The sequence below is a fragment of the Borostomias antarcticus genome, assembly GCF_949987555.1.
Source record: "Borostomias antarcticus genome assembly, contig: scaffold_50, whole genome shotgun sequence".
Lineage (NCBI taxonomy): Eukaryota > Metazoa > Chordata > Actinopteri > Stomiiformes > Stomiidae > Borostomias > Borostomias antarcticus.
Window position 1 is genome coordinate 420,001 of NW_028176195.1, and position 16,385 is coordinate 436,385.

Genomic DNA, 16,385 nt, shown 5'->3' on the forward strand with positions numbered 1-16,385 from the left:
AGGATGTTCCTACACAGCAGCCAATGAAAATGTTCTTACACAGCAGCCAGATTGTGACATCACAGGGATGCTCTGTGATGTCACAATCTGGCTGCTGTGTACTGTAGGAACATTTTCATTGGCTGCTGTGTAGGAACATCCTCAATGGCTGCTGTGTAGGAACATCTTCATGTGCAGGAACATCTTCATCGTCCAGGAAGGGTATAAAAGGGGGCCGCGCCGCCCTGAGAGTCACTAGATAGATAGATAGAGATAGAGACATATAGATAGATAGATAGATAGATAGATAGATAGATAGATAGATAGATAGATAGATAGATAGATAGATAGATAGATAGATAGATAGATAGATAGATAGATAGATAGATAGATAGATAGATAGATAGATAGACACAGCAGCCAATGAGACTGTTCCTACACAGCAGCCAATGAAGATCTTCCTACACAGCAGCCATTGAGGATGTTCCTACACAGCAGCCAATGAAAATGTTCTTACACAGCAGCCAGATTGTGACATCACAGGGATGCTCTGTGATGTCACAATCTGGCTGCTGTGTAGGAACATTTTCATTGGCTGCTGTGTAGGAACATCCTCAATGGCTGCTGTGTAGGAACATCTTCATGTGCAGGAACATCTTCATCGTCCAGGAAGAGTATAAAAGGGGGCCGCGCCGCCCTGAGAGTCACTAGATGGATAGATAGAGATAGAGACATATAGATAGATAGATAGATAGATAGATAGATAGATAGATAGATAGATAGATAGATAGATAGATAGATAGATAGATAGATAGATAGATAGATAGATAGACACAGCAGCCAATGAGACTGTTCCCACACAGCAGCCAATGAAGATGTTCCTACACAGCAGCCATTGAGGATGTTCCTACACAGCAGCCAATGAAAATGTTCTTACACAGCAGCCAGATTGTGACATCACAGGGATGCTCTGTGATGTCACAATCTGGCTGCTGTGTAGGAACGTTTTCATTGGCTGCTGTGTAGGAACATCCTCAATGGCTGCTGTGTAGGAACATCTTCATGTGCAGGAACATCTTCATCGTCCAGGAAGGGTATAAAAGGGGGCCGCGCCGCCCTGAGAGTCACTAGATGGATAGATAGAGATAGAGACATATAGATAGATAGATAGATAGATAGATAGATAGATAGATAGATAGATAGATAGATAGATAGATAGATAGATAGATAGATAGATAGATAGATAGATAGATAGATAGACACAGCAGCCAATGAGACTGTTCCTACACAGCAGCCAATGAAGATGTTCCTACACAGCAGCCATTGAGGATGTTCCTACACAGCAGCCAATGAAAATGTTCTTACACAGCAGCCAGATTGTGACATCACAGGGATGCTCTGTGATGTCACAATCTGGCTGCTGTGTAGGAACATTTTCATTGGCTGCTGTGTAGGAACATCCTCAATGGCTGCTGTGTAGGAACATCTTCATGTGCAGGAACATCTTCATCGTCCAGGAAGGGTATAAAAGGGGGCCGCGCCGCCCTGAGAGTCACTAGATAGATAGATAGAGATAGAGACATATAGATAGATAGATAGATAGATAGATAGATAGATAGATAGATAGATAGATAGATAGATAGATAGATAGATAGATAGATAGACACAGCAGCCAATGAGACTGTTCCTACACAGCAGCCAATGAAGATGTTCCTACACAGCAGCCAATGAAAATGTTCTTACACAGCAGCCAGATTGTGACATCACAGGGATGCTCTGTGATGTCACAATCTGGCTGCTGTGTAGGAACATTTTCATTGGCTGCTGTGTAGGAACATCCTCAATGGCTGCTGTGTAGGAACATCTTCATGTGCAGGAACATCTTCATCGTCCAGGAAGGGTATAAAAGGGGGCCGCGCCGCCCTGAGAGTCACTAGATGGATAGATAGAGATAGAGACATATAGATAGATAGATAGATAGATAGATAGATAGATAGATAGATAGATAGATAGATAGATAGATAGATAGATAGATAGATAGATAGATAGATAGATAGATAGACAGATAGATAGATAGATAGACACAGCAGCCAATGAGACTGTTCCTACACAGCAGCCAATGAAGATGTTCCTACACAGCAGCCATTGAGGATGTTCCTACACAGCAGCCAATGAAAATGTTCTTACACAGCAGCCAGATTGTGACATCACAGGGATGCTCTGTGATGTCACAATCTGGCTGCTGTGTAGGAACATTTTCATTGGCTGCTGTGTAGGAACATCCTCAATGGCTGCTGTGTAGGAACATCTTCATGTGCAGGAACATCTTCATCGTCCAGGAAGGGTATAAAAGGGGGCCGCGCCGCCCTGAGAGTCACTAGATAGATAGATAGAGATAGAGACATATAGATAGATAGATAGATAGATAGATAGATAGATAGATAGATAGATAGATAGATAGATAGATAGATAGATAGATAGACACAGCAGCCAATGAGACTGTTCCTACACAGCAGCCAATGAAGATGTTCCTACACAGCAGCCATTGAGGATGTTCCTACACAGCAGCCAATGAAAATGTTCTTACACAGCAGCCAGATTGTGACATCACAGGGATGCTCTGTGATGTCACAATCTGGCTGCTGTGTAGGAACATTTTCATTGGCTGCTGTGTAGGAACATCCTCAATGGCTGCTGTGTAGGAACATCTTCATGTGCAGGAACATCTTCATCGTCCAGGAAGGGTATAAAAGGGGGCCGCGCCGCCCTGAGAGTCACTAGATGGATAGATAGAGATAGAGACATATAGATAGATAGATAGATAGATAGATAGATAGATAGATAGATAGACACAGCAGCCAATGAGACTGTTCCTACACAGCAGCCAATGAAGATGTTCCTACACAGCAGCCATTGAGGATGTTCCTACACAGCAGCCAATGAAAATGTTCTTACACAGCAGCCAGATTGTGACATCACAGGGATGCTCTGTGATGTCACAATCTGGCTGCTGTGTAGGAACATTTTCATTGGCTGCTGTGTAGGAACATCCTCAATGGCTGCTGTGTAGGAACATCTTCATGTGCAGGAACATCTTCATCGTCCAGGAAGGGTATAAAAGGGGGCCGCGCCGCCCTGAGAGTCACTAGATAGATAGATAGAGATAGAGACATATAGATAGATAGATAGATAGATAGATAGATAGATAGATAGATAGATAGATAGATAGACACAGCAGCCAATGAGACTGTTCCTACACAGCAGCCAATGAAGATGTTCCTACACAGCAGCCATTGAGGATGTTCCTACACAGCAGCCAATGAAAATGTTCTTACACAGCAGCCAGATTGTGACATCACAGGGATGCTCTGTGATGTCACAATCTGGCTGCTGTGTAGGAACATTTTCATTGGCTGCTGTGTAGGAACATCCTCAATGGCTGCTGTGTAGGAACATCTTCATGTGCAGGAACATCTTCATCGTCCAGGAAGGGTATAAAAGGGGGCCGCGCCGCCCTGAGAGTCACTAGATGGATAGATAGAGATAGAGACATATAGATAGATAGATAGATAGATAGATAGATAGATAGATAGATAGATAGATAGATAGACAGATAGATAGATAGATAGACACAGCAGCCAATGAGACTGTTCCTACACAGCAGCCAATGAAGATGTTCCTACACAGCAGCCATTGAGGATGTTCCTACACAGCAGCCAATGAAAATGTTCTTACACAGCAGCCAGATTGTGACATCACAGGGATGCTCTGTGATGTCACAATCTGGCTGCTGTGTAGGAACATTTTCATTGGCTGCTGTGTAGGAACATCCTCAATGGCTGCTGTGTAGGAACATCTTCATGTGCAGGAACATCTTCATCGTCCAGGAAGGGTATAAAAGGGGGCCGCGCCGCCCTGAGAGTCACTAGATAGATAGATAGAGATAGAGACATATAGATAGATAGATAGATAGATAGATAGATAGATAGATAGATAGATAGATAGATAGATAGATAGATAGATAGATAGATAGATAGATAGACACAGCAGCCAATGAGACTGTTCCTACACAGCAGCCAATGAAGATGTTCCTACACAGCAGCCATTGAGGATGTTCCTACACAGCAGCCAATGAAAATGTTCTTACACAGCAGCCAGATTGTGACATCACAGGGATGCTCTGTGATGTCACAATCTGGCTGCTGTGTAGGAACATTTTCATTGGCTGCTGTGTAGGAACATCCTCAATGGCTGCTGTGTAGGAACATCTTCATGTGCAGGAACATCTTCATCGTCCAGGAAGGGTATAAAAGGGGGCCGCGCCGCCCTGAGAGTCACTAGATGGATAGATAGAGATAGAGACATATAGATAGATAGATAGATAGATAGATAGATAGATAGATAGATAGATAGATAGATAGATAGATAGATAGATAGATAGATAGATAGATAGATAGACACAGCAGCCAATGAGACTGTTCCTACACAGCAGCCAATGAAGATGTTCCTACACAGCAGCCATTGAGGATGTTCCTACACAGCAGCCAATGAAAATGTTCTTACACAGCAGCCAGATTGTGACATCACAGGGATGCTCTGTGATGTCACAATCTGGCTGCTGTGTAGGAACATTTTCATTGGCTGCTGTGTAGGAACATCCTCAATGGCTGCTGTGTAGGAACATCTTCATGTGCAGGAACATCTTCATCGTCCAGGAAGGGTATAAAAGGGGGCCGCGCCGCCCTGAGAGTCACTAGATAGATAGATAGAGATAGAGACATATAGATAGATAGATAGATAGATAGATAGATAGATAGATAGATAGATAGACACAGCAGCCAATGAGACTGTTCCTACACAGCAGCCAATGAAGATGTTCCTACACAGCAGCCATTGAGGATGTTCCTACACAGCAGCCAATGAAAATGTTCTTACACAGCAGCCAGATTGTGACATCACAGGGATGCTCTGTGATGTCACAATCTGGCTGCTGTGTAGGAACATTTTCATTGGCTGCTGTGTAGGAACATCCTCAATGGCTGCTGTGTAGGAACATCTTCATGTGCAGGAACATCTTCATCGTCCAGGAAGGGTATAAAAGGGGGCCGCGCCGCCCTGAGAGTCACTAGATGGATAGATAGAGATAGAGACAGATAGATAGATAGATAGATAGATAGATAGATAGATAGATAGATAGATAGATAGATAGATAGACAGATAGATAGATAGATAGACACAGCAGCCAATGAGACTGTTCCTACACAGCAGCCAATGAAGATGTTCCTACACAGCAGCCATTGAGGATGTTCCTACACAGCAGCCAATGAAAATGTTCTTACACAGCAGCCAGATTGTGACATCACAGGGATGCTCTGTGATGTCACAATCTGGCTGCTGTGTAGGAACATTTTCATTGGCTGCTGTGTAGGAACATCCTCAATGGCTGCTGTGTAGGAACATCTTCATGTGCAGGAACATCTTCATCGTCCAGGAAGGGTATAAAAGGGGGCCGCGCCGCCCTGAGAGTCACTAGATAGATAGATAGAGATAGAGACATATAGATAGATAGATAGATAGATAGATAGATAGATAGATAGATAGATAGATAGATAGATAGATAGATAGATAGATAGATAGATAGATAGATAGATAGATAGATAGATAGATAGATAGATAGACACAGCAGCCAATGAGACTGTTCCTACACAGCAGCCAATGAAGATGTTCCTACACAGCAGCCATTGAGGATGTTCCTACACAGCAGCCAATGAAAATGTTCTTACACAGCAGCCAGATTGTGACATCACAGGGATGCTCTGTGATGTCACAATCTGGCTGCTGTGTAGGAACATTTTCATTGGCTGCTGTGTAGGAACATCCTCAATGGCTGCTGTGTAGGAACATCTTCATGTGCAGGAACATCTTCATCGTCCAGGAAGGGTATAAAAGGGGGCCGCGCCGCCCTGAGAGTCACTAGATGGATAGATAGAGATAGAGACATATAGATAGATAGATAGATAGATAGATAGATAGATAGATAGATAGATAGATAGATAGATAGATAGATAGATAGATAGATAGATAGATAGATAGATAGATAGATAGACACAGCAGCCAATGAGACTGTTCCTACACAGCAGCCAATGAAGATGTTCCTACACAGCAGCCATTGAGGATGTTCCTACACAGCAGCCAATGAAAATGTTCTTACACAGCAGCCAGATTGTGACATCACAGGGATGCTCTGTGATGTCACAATCTGGCTGCTGTGTAGGAACATTTTCATTGGCTGCTGTGTAGGAACATCCTCAATGGCTGCTGTGTAGGAACATCTTCATGTGCAGGAACATCTTCATCGTCCAGGAAGGGTATAAAAGGGGGCCGCGCCGCCCTGAGAGTCACTAGATAGATAGATAGAGATAGAGACATATAGATAGATAGATAGATAGATAGATAGATAGATAGATAGATAGATAGATAGATAGATAGATAGATAGACACAGCAGCCAATGAGACTGTTCCTACACAGCAGCCAATGAAGATGTTCCTACACAGCAGCCATTGAGGATGTTCCTACACAGCAGCCAATGAAAATGTTCTTACACAGCAGCCAGATTGTGACATCACAGGGATGCTCTGTGATGTCACAACCTGGCTGCTGTGTAGGAACATTTTCATTGGCTGCTGTGTAGGAACATCCTCAATGGCTGCTGTGTAGGAACATCTTCATGTGCAGGAACATCTTCATCGTCCAGGAAGGGTATAAAAGGGGGCCGCGCCGCCCTGAGAGTCACTAGATAGATAGATAGAGATAGAGACATATAGATAGATAGATAGATAGATAGATAGATAGATAGATAGATAGATAGATAGATAGATAGATAGATAGATAGATAGATAGATAGATAGATAGATAGATAGATAGATAGATAGATAGATAGACACAGCAGCCAATGAGACTGTTCCTACACAGCAGCCAATGAAGATGTTCCTACACAGCAGCCATTGAGGATGTTCCTACACAGCAGCCAATGAAAATGTTCTTACACAGCAGCCAGATTGTGACATCACAGGGATGCTCTGTGATGTCACAATCTGGCTGCTGTGTAGGAACATTTTCATTGGCTGCTGTGTAGGAACATCCTCAATGGCTGCTGTGTAGGAACATCTTCATGTGCAGGAACATCTTCATCGTCCAGGAAGGGTATAAAAGGGGGCCGCGCCGCCCTGAGAGTCACTAGATGGATAGATAGAGATAGAGACATATAGATAGATAGATAGATAGATAGATAGATAGATAGATAGATAGATAGATAGACACAGCAGCCAATGAGACTGTTCCTACACAGCAGCCAATGAAGATGTTCCTACACAGCAGCCATTGAGGATGTTCCTACACAGCAGCCAATGAAAATGTTCTTACACAGCAGCCAGATTGTGACATCACAGGGATGCTCTGTGATGTCACAATCTGGCTGCTGTGTAGGAACATTTTCATTGGCTGCTGTGTAGGAACATCCTCAATGGCTGCTGTGTAGGAACATCTTCATGTGCAGGAACATCTTCATCGTCCAGGAAGGGTATAAAAGGGGGCCGCGCCGCCCTGAGAGTCACTAGATAGATAGATAGAGATAGAGACATATAGATAGATAGATAGATAGATAGATAGATAGATAGATAGATAGATAGATAGATAGATAGATAGATAGATAGATAGATAGACACAGCAGCCAATGAGACTGTTCCTACACAGCAGCCAATGAAGATGTTCCTACACAGCAGCCATTGAGGATGTTCCTACACAGCAGCCAATGAAAATGTTCTTACACAGCAGCCAGATTGTGACATCACAGGGATGCTCTGTGATGTCACAATCTGGCTGCTGTGTAGGAACATTTTCATTGGCTGCTGTGTAGGAACATCCTCAATGGCTGCTGTGTAGGAACATCTTCATGTGCAGGAACATCTTCATCGTCCAGGAAGGGTATAAAAGGGGGCCGCGCCGCCCTGAGAGTCACTAGATGGATAGATAGAGATAGAGACATATAGATAGATAGATAGATAGATAGATAGATAGATAGATAGATAGATAGATAGATAGATAGATAGACACAGCAGCCAATGAGACTGTTCCTACACAGCAGCCAATGAAGATGTTCCTACACAGCAGCCATTGAGGATGTTCCTACACAGCAGCCAATGAAAATGTTCTTACACAGCAGCCAGATTGTGACATCACAGGGATGCTCTGTGATGTCACAATCTGGCTGCTGTGTAGGAACATTTTCATTGGCTGCTGTGTAGGAACATCCTCAATGGCTGCTGTGTAGGAACATCTTCATGTGCAGGAACATCTTCATCGTCCAGGAAGGGTATAAAAGGGGGCCGCGCCGCCCTGAGAGTCACTAGATGGATAGATAGAGATAGAGACATATAGATAGATAGATAGATAGATAGATAGATAGATAGATAGATAGATAGATAGATAGATAGATAGATAGATAGATAGATAGATAGATAGATAGACAGATAGATAGATAGATAGACACAGCAGCCAATGAGACTGTTCCTACACAGCAGCCAATGAAGATGTTCCTACACAGCAGCCATTGAGGATGTTCCTACACAGCAGCCAATGAAAATGTTCTTACACAGCAGCCAGATTGTGACATCACAGGGATGCTCTGTGATGTCACAATCTGGCTGCTGTGTAGGAACATTTTCATTGGCTGCTGTGTAGGAACATCCTCAATGGCTGCTGTGTAGGAACATCTTCATGTGCAGGAACATCTTCATCGTCCAGGAAGGGTATAAAAGGGGGCCGCGCCGCCCTGAGAGTCACTAGATAGATAGATAGAGATAGAGACATATAGATAGATAGATAGATAGATAGATAGATAGATAGATAGATAGATAGATAGATAGATAGATAGATAGATAGATAGATAGATAGATAGATAGATAGATAGATAGATAGACACAGCAGCCAATGAGACTGTTCCTACACAGCAGCCAATGAAGATGTTCCTACACAGCAGCCATTGAGGATGTTCCTACACAGCAGCCAATGAAAATGTTCTTACACAGCAGCCAGATTGTGACATCACAGGGATGCTCTGTGATGTCACAATCTGGCTGCTGTGTAGGAACATTTTCATTGGCTGCTGTGTAGGAACATCCTCAATGGCTGCTGTGTAGGAACATCTTCATGTGCAGGAACATCTTCATCGTCCAGGAAGGGTATAAAAGGGGGCCGCGCCGCCCTGAGAGTCACTAGATGGATAGATAGAGATAGAGACATATAGATAGATAGATAGATAGATAGATAGATAGATAGATAGATAGATAGATAGATAGATAGATAGATAGATAGATAGATAGATAGATAGATAGATAGATAGATAGACACAGCAGCCAATGAGACTGTTCCTACACAGCAGCCAATGAAGATGTTCCTACACAGCAGCCATTGAGGATGTTCCTACACAGCAGCCAATGAAAATGTTCTTACACAGCAGCCAGATTGTGACATCACAGGGATGCTCTGTGATGTCACAATCTGGCTGCTGTGTAGGAACATTTTCATTGGCTGCTGTGTAGGAACATCCTCAATGGCTGCTGTGTAGGAACATCTTCATGTGCAGGAACATCTTCATCGTCCAGGAAGGGTATAAAAGGGGGCCGCGCCGCCCTGAGAGTCACTAGATAGATAGATAGAGATAGAGACATATAGATAGATAGATAGATAGATAGATAGATAGATAGATAGATAGATAGATAGATAGATAGATAGATAGATAGATAGATAGATAGATAGATAGACACAGCAGCCAATGAGACTGTTCCTACACAGCAGCCAATGAAGATGTTCCTACACAGCAGCCATTGAGGATGTTCCTACACAGCAGCCAATGAAAATGTTCTTACACAGCAGCCAGATTGTGACATCACAGGGATGCTCTGTGATGTCACAACCTGGCTGCTGTGTAGGAACATTTTCATTGGCTGCTGTGTAGGAACATCCTCAATGGCTGCTGTGTAGGAACATCTTCATGTGCAGGAACATCTTCATCGTCCAGGAAGGGTATAAAAGGGGGCCGCGCCGCCCTGAGAGTCACTAGATAGATAGATAGAGATAGAGACATATAGATAGATAGATAGATAGATAGATAGATAGATAGATAGATAGATAGATAGATAGATAGATAGATAGATAGATAGACACAGCAGCCAATGAGACTGTTCCTACACAGCAGCCAATGAAGATGTTCCTACACAGCAGCCATTGAGGATGTTCCTACACAGCAGCCAATGAAAATGTTCTTACACAGCAGCCAGATTGTGACATCACAGGGATGCTCTGTGATGTCACAATCTGGCTGCTGTGTAGGAACATTTTCATTGGCTGCTGTGTAGGAACATCCTCAATGGCTGCTGTGTAGGAACATCTTCATGTGCAGGAACATCTTCATCGTCCAGGAAGGGTATAAAAGGGGGCCGCGCCGCCCTGAGAGTCACTAGATGGATAGATAGAGATAGAGACATATAGATAGATAGATAGATAGATAGATAGATAGATAGATAGATAGATAGATAGATAGATAGATAGATAGATAGATAGATAGATAGATAGATAGATAGACACAGCAGCCAATGAGACTGTTCCTACACAGCAGCCAATGAAGATGTTCCTACACAGCAGCCATTGAGGATGTTCCTACACAGCAGCCAATGAAAATGTTCTTACACAGCAGCCAGATTGTGACATCACAGGGATGCTCTGTGATGTCACAATCTGGCTGCTGTGTAGGAACATTTTCATTGGCTGCTGTGTAGGAACATCCTCAATGGCTGCTGTGTAGGAACATCTTCATGTGCAGGAACATCTTCATCGTCCAGGAAGGGTATAAAAGGGGGCCGCGCCGCCCTGAGAGTCACTAGATAGATAGATAGAGATAGAGACATATAGATAGATAGATAGATAGATAGATAGATAGATAGATAGATAGATAGATAGATAGATAGATAGATAGATAGATAGATAGATAGATAGATAGATAGATAGACACAGCAGCCAATGAGACTGTTCCTACACAGCAGCCAATGAAGATGTTCCTACACAGCAGCCATTGAGGATGTTCCTACACAGCAGCCAATGAAAATGTTCTTACACAGCAGCCAGATTGTGACATCACAGGGATGCTCTGTGATGTCACAACCTGGCTGCTGTGTAGGAACATTTTCATTGGCTGCTGTGTAGGAACATCCTCAATGGCTGCTGTGTAGGAACATCTTCATGTGCAGGAACATCTTCATCGTCCAGGAAGGGTATAAAAGGGGGCCGCGCCGCCCTGAGAGTCACTAGATGGATAGATAGAGATAGAGACATATAGATAGATAGATAGATAGATAGATAGATAGATAGATAGATAGATAGATAGATAGATAGATAGATAGATAGATAGATAGATAGATAGATAGACACAGCAGCCAATGAGACTGTTCCTACACAGCAGCCAATGAAGATGTTCCTACACATCAGCCATTGAGGATGTTCCTACACAGCAGCCAATGAAAATGTTCTTACACAGCAGCCAGATTGTGACATCACAGGGATGCTCTGTGATGTCACAATCTGGCTGCTGTGTAGGAACATTTTCATTGGCTGCTGTGTAGGAACATCCTCAATGGCTGCTGTCTAGGAACATCTTCATGTGCAGGAACATCTTCATCGTCCAGGAAGGGTATAAAAGGGGGCCGCGCCGCCCTGAGAGTCACTAGATAGATAGATAGAGATAGAGACATATAGATAGATAGATAGATAGATAGATAGATAGATAGATAGATAGATAGATAGATAGATAGATAGATAGATAGATAGATAGATAGATAGATAGATAGATAGATAGATAGATAGTTAGACACAGCAGCCAATGAGACTGTTCCTACACAGCAGCCAATGAAGATGTTCCTACACAGCAGCCATTGAGGATGTTCCTACACAGCAGCCAATGAAAATGTTCTTACACAGCAGCCAGATTGTGACATCACAGGGATGCTCTGTGATGTCACAATCTGGCTGCTGTGTAGGAACATTTTCATTGGCTGCTGTGTAGGAACATCCTCAATGGCTGCTGTGTAGGAACATCTTCATGTGCAGGAACATCTTCATCGTCCAGGAAGGGTATAAAAGGGGGCCGCGCCGCCCTGAGAGTCACTAGATGGATAGATAGAGATAGAGATAGATAGATAGATAGATAGATAGATAGATAGATAGATAGATAGATAGATAGATAGATAGATAGATAGATAGATAGATAGATAGATAGACACAGCAGCCAATGAGACTGTTCCTACACACCAGCCAATGAAGATGTTCCTACACAGCAGCCATTGAGGATGTTCCTACACAGCAGCCAATGAAAATGTTCTTACACAGCAGCCAGATTGTGACATCACAGGGATGCTCTGTGATGTCACAATCTGGCTGCTGTGTAGGAACATTTTCATTGGCTGCTGTGTAGGAACATCCTCAATGGCTGCTGTGTAGGAACATCTTCATGTGCAGGAACATCTTCATCGTCCAGGAAGGGTATAAAAGGGGGCCGCGCCGCCCTGAGAGTCACTAGATAGATAGATAGAGATAGAGACATATAGATAGATAGATAGATAGATAGATAGATAGATAGATAGATAGATAGATAGATAGATAGACACAGCAGCCAATGAGACTGTTCCTACACAGCAGCCAATGAAGATGTTCCTACACAGCAGCCATTGAGGATGTTCCTACACAGCAGCCAATGAAAATGTTCTTACACAGCAGCCAGATTGTGACATCACAGGGATGCTCTGTGATGTCACAATCTGGCTGCTGTGTAGGAACATTTTCATTGGCTGCTGTGTAGGAACATCCTCAATGGCTGCTGTGTAGGAACATCTTCATGTGCAGGAACATCTTCATCGTCCAGGAAGGGTATAAAAGGGGGCCGCGCCGCCCTGAGAGTCACTAGATAGATAGATAGAGATAGAGACATATAGATAGATAGATAGATAGATAGATAGATAGATAGATAGATAGATAGATAGATAGATAGATAGATAGATAGATAGATAGATAGATAGATAGATAGATAGATAGACAGATAGATAGATAGATAGATAGATAGATAGATAGACACAGCAGCCAATGAGACTGTTCCTACACAGCAGCCAATGAAGATGTTCCTACACAGCAGCCATTGAGGATGTTCCTACACATCAGCCAATGAAAATGTTCTTACACAGCAGCCAGATTGTGACATCACAGGGATGCTCTGTGATGTCACAATCTGGCTGCTGTGTACTGTAGGAACATTTTCATTGGCTGCTGTGTAGGAACATCCTCAATGGCTGCTGTGTAGGAAGATCTTCATGTGCAGGAACATCTTCATCGTCCAGGAAGGGTATAAAAGGGGGCCGCGCCGCCCTGAGAGTCACTAGATAGATAGATAGAGATAGAGACATATAGATAGATAGATAGATAGATAGATAGATAGATAGATAGATAGATAGATAGATAGATAGACACAGCAGCCAATGAGACTGTTCCTACACACCAGCCAATGAAGATGTTCCTACACAGCAGCCATTGAGGATGTTCCTACACAGCAGCCAATGAAAATGTTCTTACACAGCAGCCAGATTGTGACATCACAGGGATGCTCTGTGATGTCACAATCTGGCTGCTGTGTAGGAACATTTTCATTGGCTGCTGTGTAGGAACATCCTCAATGGCTGCTGTGTAGGAACATCTTCATGTGCAGGAACATCTTCATCGTCCAGGAAGGGTATAAAAGGGGGCCGCGCCGCCCTGAGAGTCACTAGATAGATAGATAGAGATAGAGACATATAGATAGATAGATAGATAGATAGATAGATAGATAGATAGATAGACACAGCAGCCAATGAGACTGTTCCTACACAGCAGCCAATGAAGATGTTCCTACACAGCAGCCATTGAGGATGTTCCTACACAGCAGCCAATGAAAATGTTCTTACACAGCAGCCAGATTGTGACATCACAGGGATGCTCTGTGATGTCACAATCTGGCTGCTGTGTAGGAACATTTTCATTGGCTGCTGTGTAGGAACATCCTCAATGGCTGCTGTGTAGGAACATCTTCATGTGCAGGAACATCTTCATCGTCCAGGAAGGGTATAAAAGGGGGCCGCGCCGCCCTGAGAGTCACTAGATGGATAGATAGAGATAGAGACATATAGATAGATAGATAGATAGATAGATAGATAGATAGATAGATAGATAGATAGATAGATAGATAGATAGATAGATAGACACAGCAGCCAATGAGACTGTTCCTACACACCAGCCAATGAAGATGTTCCTACACAGCAGCCATTGAGGATGTTCCTACACAGCAGCCAATGAAAATGTTCTTACACAGCAGCCAGATTGTGACATCACAGGGATGCTCTGTGATGTCACAATCTGGCTGCTGTGTAGGAACATTTTCATTGGCTGCTGTGTAGGAACATCCTCAATGGCTGCTGTGTAGGAACATCTTCATGTGCAGGAACATCTTCATCGTCCAGGAAGGGTATAAAAGGGGGCCGCGCCGCCCTGAGAGTCACTAGATAGATAGATAGAGATAGAGACATATAGATAGATAGATAGATAGATAGATAGATAGATAGATAGATAGATAGATAGATAGATAGATAGATAGATAGATAGACACAGCAGCCAATGAGACTGTTCCTACACAGCAGCCAATGAAGATGTTCCTACACAGCAGCCATTGAGGATGTTCCTACACAGCAGCCAATGAAAATGTTCTTACACAGCAGCCAGATTGTGACATCACAGGGATGCTCTGTGATGTCACAATCTGGCTGCTGTTTAGGAACATTTTCATTGGCTGCTGTGTAGGAACATCCTCAATGGCTGCTGTGTAGGAACATCTTCATGTGCAGGAACATCTTCATCGTCAAGGAAGGGTATAAAAGGGGGCCGCGCCGCCCTGAGAGTCACTAGATGGATAGATAGAGATAGAGACATATAGATAGATAGATAGATAGATAGATAGATAGATAGATAGATAGATAGATAGATAGATAGATAGATAGACACAGCAGCCAATGAGACTGTTCCTACACAGCAGCCAATGAAGATGTTCCTACACAGCAGCCATTGAGGATGTTCCTACACAGCAGCCAATGAAAATGTTCTTACACAGCAGCCAGATTGTGACATCACAGGGATGCTCTGTGATGTCACAATCTGGCTGCTGTGTAGGAACATTTTCATTGGCTGCTGTGTAGGAACATCCTCAATGGCTGCTGTGTAGGAACATCTTCATGTGCAGGAACATCTTCATCGTCCAGGAAGGGTATGAAAGGGGGCCGCGCCGCCCTGAGAGTCACTAGATAGATAGATAGAGATAAAGACATATAGACAGATAGATAGATAGATAGATAGATAGATAGATAGATAGATAGATAGATAGATAGATAGATAGATAGATAGATAGATAGATAGATAGATAGACAGATAGATAGATAGATAGATAGATAGATAGATAGACACAGCAGCCAATGAGACTGTTCCTACACAGCAGCCAATGAAGATGTTCCTACACAGCAGCCATTGAGGATGTTCCTACACAGCAGCCAATGAAAATGTTCTTACACAGCAGCCAGATTGTGACATCACAGGGATGCTCTGTGATGTCACAATCTGGCTGCTGTGTACTGTAGGAACATTTTCATTGGCTGCTGTGTAGGAACATCCTCAATGGCTGCTGTGTAGGAACATCTTCATGTGCAGGAACATCTTCATCGTCCAGGAAGGGTATAAAAGGGGGCCGCGCCGCCCTGAGAGTCACTAGATAGATAGATAGAGATAGAGACATATAGATAGATAGATAGATAGATAGATAGATAGATAGATAGATAGATAGATAGATAGATAGATAGATAGATAGATAGACACAGCAGCCAATGAGACTGTTCCTACACAGCAGCCAATGAAGATCTTCCTACACAGCAGCCATTGAGGATGTTCCTACACAGCAGCCAATGAAAATGTTCTTACACAGCAGCCAGATTGTGACATCACAGGGATGCTCTGTGATGTCACAATCTGGCTGCTGTGTAGGAACATTTTCATTGGCTGCTGTGTAGGAACATCCTCAATGGCTGCTGTGTAGGAACATCTTCATGTGCAGGAACATCTTCATCGTCCAGGAAGAGTATAAAAGGGGGCCGCGCCGCCCTGAGAGTCACTAGATGGATAGATAGAGATAGAGACATATAGATAGATAGATAGATAGATAGATAGATAGATAGATAGATAGATAGATAGATAGATAGATAGATAGATAGATAGATAGATAGATAGATAGATA